Source organism: Megascapheus bottae, chromosome 8 (assembly GCF_031878675.1).
Source record: "Megascapheus bottae isolate mThoBot1 chromosome 8, mThoBot2.hap1, whole genome shotgun sequence".
NCBI classification, from domain to species: Eukaryota; Metazoa; Chordata; class Mammalia; order Rodentia; family Geomyidae; genus Megascapheus; species Megascapheus bottae.
Window position 1 is genome coordinate 71,110,084 of NC_143516.1, and position 6,900 is coordinate 71,116,983.

At 38.7% G+C, this 6,900-nt stretch overlaps 1 pseudogene; it reads right to left on the reverse strand.

The window, feature by feature from the left end:
- Positions 1 to 291: 291 nt before the first annotated feature.
- LOC150060139 (small ribosomal subunit protein eS1 pseudogene) lies at positions 292 to 1,125 on the reverse strand (annotated as a pseudogene).
- Between the last annotated feature and the right edge of the window lie 5,775 nt (positions 1,126 to 6,900).

The following is a 6,900-nucleotide window of genomic DNA, read 5'->3' on the forward strand; positions in this document are numbered from 1 at the left end:
GGAAGTTTCTTTTAATTGAGAAAAATGAGGAATGTTATGCAAATATTTTCAACAGCAGTTTTGTTTTATCTCTTCAAAAAATATTTTAAGGACTATTTAGGAAAGCTTTGAACATATGTGTGTGTGTGTGTGTGTGTGTGTGTGTGTGTGTCACTGACATTAACCCAGATCTTGTTTTGCAGTCTTTTATTACAGCCAAGAATGTGCCAAATGGTAATAAAGTGCAAACTGAGGTTATACCAGATATAAGGAATTTTGCCTTTAACTGAAATATGCCAAGGATGATTTTTTTTTCACAAATAGGCCTTCAATTTGTCATTACTAAAACTCTGAATTTTAAACAGATTCTTGGACTGGTGGTTCGTATCCATCGGCTCGCTCGACTTTAGCACCGATCTCATCCCCAGTAGCTTTTCCAGAACTACCACCTTCACCATGAAGCTCCATGAGTTTTCCCAATTCAAACTTGGGCTTCTTGAGCATTTTCACTTTCCTAACGAAGACATCATAAAGTGGGTAAATAGACGGGCACGCCTTTTCTATGTCTTTCCTGATGCTGTCTGGAATCAACTTATTAACTATTTCTTTCAAGTCATTGGTCGGGTCATGATTTCGGGTCATGATTTCCATCATCTTCTTCCGGATCTGGCGGACCTGCTGATGCTGAGCATACGAGGTCTTGCGGATCTGATTGTTGCGTTTTTTAGTAAAGCCAACACAGAACAGAGGAAGCAAATAACCGTCTGTAGTCTTGACATCCACATGAGCTTCAATCATGGTCTGCCACTTTTTGACCATGGAGCACATTTTGTCTCGGTGAGATCCATGCCATGGAAGCTGGTCAGGCAGTTCTTGCCCTGTACGTCCTCAGTAATTAGCTTGAATTTGCTAAATGCAACTTCATCATTCTGCAGGTCAGCAAGGCTCACTTCAAACACCTGACCCTTGAAGCCATCAGATGCGATTTTGGTTCCTTGAGGCCTCGTGACTAGTGTTTTCCCAATATTTCTGATATTGAACATAGCCGGGGCTTTCACATCATACCAATCTTTTTTAGAAAATGGGTCAACTGCTTTCTTCTTTTTTGCCGCCTTTCGTCAGGCGCTTGTTCTTGCTGCCCGCCATGGTGCTGGTCAGAGAGCCAAAAGGGCGGCAAGGATGATTTTTATTTTTTTTTTTAATTTTTTTCTATTTTTTTTATTGTAATTAGTAAAAGGGTTACATGATATTTGCCAGATAGAAGGTGCATTAATTCACATACATTGATACCCTTTCACATGTCTTGGTACCCATTTCCCTCCCCCCCCACACCCGCCACCCGTCTTGGTTTTCCCCCCTTCCTTATCAAATTTCAAATATCCAAATACAAATAAATTCAATATATCAGATAACAAAGTGAGATACTATACCAATATGAGATAACCAAGGGACAGCAAAGGAGATGAGAGACAACATAGCACATTAAGGACAACAATCATTCATTATATGGCTTTTGTTTCACTATCCTGGAGGTCCTTTCAATTAGCTTCACATTATATGGCCTTATGTATCAAGATTTTGCTCTATTGCAAATCTCTGCTAGTAGAGCCCAAGGTTTCTACTGATTATGACGAATGAGGGAAACCATTGAGCCTAAGTTCCTTTGAGTCTGGCTTACTTCACTTAATATGATTTTTTCTAAGTCTTTCCATTTCCTAACAAATGGGGCGATGTCATTCTTTCTGACAGCAGCATAGAATTCCATTGTGTACAAATACCACAACTTGTTGATCCACTCATCAACTGAGGGACATCTAGGTTGGTTCCATATCTTTGCTATGGTGAATAGTGCTGCAATGAACATTGTTGTGCTAGTGGATTTAGTATGCCCTTGTTTCTGGATGGTTGGGTAAATGCCAAGTAGTGGAATTGCTGGGTCATAGGGGAGTTCTATGTTTAGCCTTCTGAGGCACTGCCACACTGCTTTCCATAGTGGTTGAATGAGTTTGCACTCCCACCAACAGTGTAGTAGTGATCCCTCCTGGCCACATCCCCTCCAGCATCTGTTGTCATTCGTTTTTCTGATCCTGGCCATTCTAGCTGGAGTGAGGTGGAATCTTAGAGTTGTTTTGATTTGCATTTCTTTTATGACCAGAGATGTTGAGCATTTCTTCGTGTGTCTATAGGCCATTTTTGTTTCTTCTTCAGAGAAGACTCTCTTTAAGTCTTTGGCCCATTTTTTAATGGGATGGTTGTTATTTTGGAGGTTAGTTTTGGAGTGATTCAATTTTTAGAGTTGTTGATATATTTTAGATATGAGGCCTTTGTCCGTTGTTTGGTTGGTGAAGATCTTCTCCCACTCTGTAGGCTTCCTGATTAGTTTACTAGCTATGTCCTTCACCATACAAAAGCTCTGCAGTTTAATGCAGTCCCACTTATCCAGCCTTTCTCTGATTTGTTGTGATTCTTGGTCCTTATTAAGAAAGTTTCAACCTGTGCCAAGGAGGCCTAGTGTATCTCCTATTCCTTCCTGTAAAGTTTTCAGTGTGTCAGCTTTTACCTCCAGGTCTTTGATCCATTTGGAGTTAATTTGAGTGCAAGGTGACAAAGAAGGATCCAGCTTTAGTTTTCTGCAGGTGCTTAACCAGTTCTGCCAGCACAACTTGTTGAAGAGGCTGTCTTTCTTCCATTCTATTTTTTTGGCTCCCTTGTCAAAGATTAGGTGGCCATAGGTTTCTGGTTTAATATCTGGGTCCTCAGTTCTATTCCATTGGTCTTCAGGCCTGTTCCTGTGCCAGTACCAAGCTGTTTTGAGAATTATAGCTCTGTAATAGAGTCAAAGTTTGGAATTGAAATTCCTCCAGCGCTGTTCTTTCTGCTAAGAAGTGTTTTTGCTATACGGGGTCTTTTATTATTCCATATGAAATTTTGGATTGCCTCTTCTATTTCTTTAAAGAATGACATTGGGATGTTGGTGGGTATTGCATTGAATTTGTAGATAGCTCTTGGCAAGATTGTCATTTGCACAATGTTGATTCTTCCAATCCAGGAGCATGGGAGGTTTTTCCATTTCCTTAGTTTTGCTTTAATTTCCTTTTTTAGGGTTTTAAAGTTTTCATCAAAAAGGTCCTTTACATTCTTAGTTAAGCTAATTCCTAGGTACTTTATTTTCTTTGAGGCTATTGTGAAAGGAGTTTCTTTCCTGATTATTGCCTCGTTCCTCTCACTGTTGGCGTAAAGGAAGGCAGTTGATTTTTGAGGGTTAATTTTATAGCCTGCTACCCTTCCAAAGCTTTGAATCAGCTCAAGGAGCTTGGGAGTAGTGTTTATAGGATTCTTTAAATACAGAATCATGTCATCTGCAAAGAGGGATAGTTTTATTTCCTCTTTCCCTACTTGAATCCCCTTTATGCTTGCTTCTTGCCTTATTGCACTGGCTAGCAATTCTAGTACTATGTTAAAGAGGAGTGGAGAGAGTGGGCATCCTTGTCTCATTCCTGATTTTAGAGGGAATGGCTTTAGATTTTCACCATTAAGTGTAATACTAGCTGTGGGTTTGTCATACACAGCCTTTATTATATTGAGGAATGTTCCATGGATTCCTAGTTTCTCCAGAGCTTTTAACACAAAGGGGTGTTGGATCTTGTCAAATGCATTTTTCGCATCTATTGAGTCAATCATGTGATTTTTGTCCTTGCTCCTGTTGATATGTTGAATTATATTAATTGATTTGCATATGTTGAACCAGCTTTGCCTCCCTGTGATGAATCCAGTTTGATCATAGTGTATAATTTTTTTGATGAGTTGTTGTAGACGGTTGGCCGGTATTTTGTTGAGAAGTTTTGCATCAATGTTCATCAAAGAAATAGGTCTATAGTTCTCTTTCTTTGATGAATCTGTCTGGTTGGGGATGAGGGTTATACTGGCTTCATAGAATGAGTTTGGTAAGGAACCTTCATTTTCAATTTCATTGAAGAGCTTGAGGAGTTTTGGTGTGAGCTCTGCTTTGAAGACCTTATAGAATTCAGCTGTGAATCCATCTGGCCCTGGGCTTTTCTTAGGTGGAAGTTCTCTAATTGCCATTTCTATTTCAGAGCTTGAAATAGGCCTGTTGAATTGGCTTAGTTCTTCTTGGTTCAGTGTGGGTGTGTTAATATTGGCTAGGAATTCAAAGGATGATTTTTAAATGAAGATTTCCTGATATTAAATAGTACTTTCTTATCTTTACAAACCGATTTTTAAACAGTTATCTTTATTAATAAAGAATGTGGTCAGCAGGTTTATGAAAAATATTACCAGAGACAGAAATATTGAAGACATAACAACCTTTGCATTAGAAAATATCATTAAATAGGAATGCAAACAATCCTATGCAAACCAAAATATAAAATTCATATATAAGTTCAGAAATTTGTGAAGTGAAAAAGTAAAAAGAAACATCTGGAAGGATTCTGGGTCAAGGAAAGAAGGAAATGTGTCACATACAGAGCCTATGACAATTGAATGGGTTTTCAAAGAAACTGGAGCTAGGGTCTGTATTCAGAGGTTTTCTCTAGGTAAGAAAGACTGAGACCATCTTGCAACTCTTCTGCAGCTATGTGTAGGAAATAATCCCCCAGCTCATGGTGCACTTTCCATGTAAAGTAACTGGATTTGAGCCCAATGGGTAGGCAAGATCTTACCCTCCCCAAGAACCACAAGAGTCACAATGATATACACAGGAACAAAGTAGTGTCTTAGCAAGGCAAAATTTACTTCTGAACAGAAGGATGCACCTCAGCCAAAAATCTAGCAAGCAATCACACATAGTAGGCAGGCTGTTCCCTGTTTATTCCAAATACAGTAGGTCTTGCCCCTCTGCTTGGATTGGTTGAACTCAGGTTCACAGCCTGCTCATAAATGGCTAGTGTGAAGAGGGTAGGAAGCATTTACCTAAGATGACTATTAGTAGACTGAAAACCTGGCACTGAGATCTGAGAATTGCACTTCAAAGCCAGACCAAACACAAACATTCCATGAGACTCATAAAAAGGCAGAAGTGGGGCTGAAAGTTTGGCCTAGTGGTAGAGTGCTTGCCTAGCATACATGAAGACTGGGTTCGATTCCTTGGTACCACATACATAGAAAAAAGCCAGAAGTGGTGCTGTGGCTCAAGTGGTAGAGCTTTTAGCCTTGAGAAAACCCAAAGACAGTGCTCAGGCCCTGAGCCCAAGCCCAGGACTGGCAAAAAAAAAAGGCAGAAGTGGCAATGTGGCCTAAGTAGTAGAGTCCTATCCATTAAAGAGGCGCAAGGATAGCACCCAGGATGTGTATTCAACCCAGCAAAAAATATTAAGAGTTGAAACAGTTAAGAGATAAGTAAATGAGGAATGTTCCTGTGAAGAACCAGGTTAGTAAAATGCAAAATCAAGTAGAAGATCTCAGAACAACACTAAAAGTTGAAGACTTATGATTGTCCAGGGTGTGGGAAGTAGTGAGATGGGGAAAGGCAAACAGAGAAGGAAGGGCGAGAAGGGTAAATATGGTTAAAAAACAACAACAACAACAACTTTATGTATAGGTATAAAAGTGAAGCAATGAAATTTGAGTTTGGTTTGGAAAGAGAGGAGGGAGAGTAAAGGAGCGGGTGAGTCAGGTCTATTGATGCTAATAAAAATGTGGGAGGAAATAGGAATAATAAGAGACAAGATTTGCAAAGGAAAGATTCATTTGCCTTCTAAATGATTTGGAAAATAAATACAAGTAACCAACCTACCATGCAAACAATAGTTTCAGAGGACAAATGGGAAAATAATAAGAGAAAATTCCCAAAGCTAATAATTAACTTGGTCTTCAATTTGCAAGAACACACCACACCTGCTCAAACATACCCTAGGATAAAGTAGATTTGAAATGTAAGAAAAAGGGGAAGACTTCTTTTATGTTTAACTGAAGCCTAGAATAGCACCTTCCACACAGTAAGCATGCCATTAAAAAACGAAACGCACTCTCTTACAAACTTCTGCAAAGAAACAATCAAGTATTTTCAGAAATCAGCCTGTTATTCTTCTCCTCGTCTGCAGTATGAAAACTAGACAACTAGAGGATAAAAGAGAATTAAACTGTAGCTCCCAAATATTCTACACACAGCCACATGTCATTTTTTAGTTCAGGAGACAGACAAATGTGCATTTGTTTTCATATTCTTTAATTGTAATGTATAGAGGGATTGCATTATATTCCCCAGATAGTAGGTGCATTACTTCTCACACATTGATACCCCTTCTCATGTTTTTTCTCCATTTCCCTCCCCCCACCCTCTCCCAATCATCTTGTTTCCCCCCTTTCCTTTCCTATTTCAAATAATCAAACATATATACAACATACTAGGTGAAGAAATCATATATATATATATATATATATATATACGCACACACACATATGCATATGTAAAGAAGACACTCTAATAATGTTTTCAACCACAACATAAAAGCAAATGTATCTAGACCTCAGATGTGATACTGGTGGTTCATGCTTGTAATTCTAACTACTCAAGATTTGGAGGATCATGCTTTAAGGCAAGCCTAGAAGACAAGTCCATCTCTAAACCAGCAAAAGACTGGGCTGCAGGTATGTGTCTAGTAAGAGAACACTAGCCATGCACAAGCAAGTTACTAAAACACAAATCCCTAAGTTGAAGCCCTGCTATTGGCTAAAGAAATAGTTAAATAAAAATAGACACCTCTGAAAAAAATGATAGAGGAAAGACTAGTAAGTAATCTTCACTAATTTAGCTCCTTTGCAAAATACTAAAGTGGATCAATATCAAAATTCTATTAACACAATCACTCCCATGAACCAATTAAAGAGAAAAATGTGTAACAGATTCAGAAAAGTTGTCTTTGGTGAAGTTCATCAGCTGCTTTTAAAAACTAAGAAAAA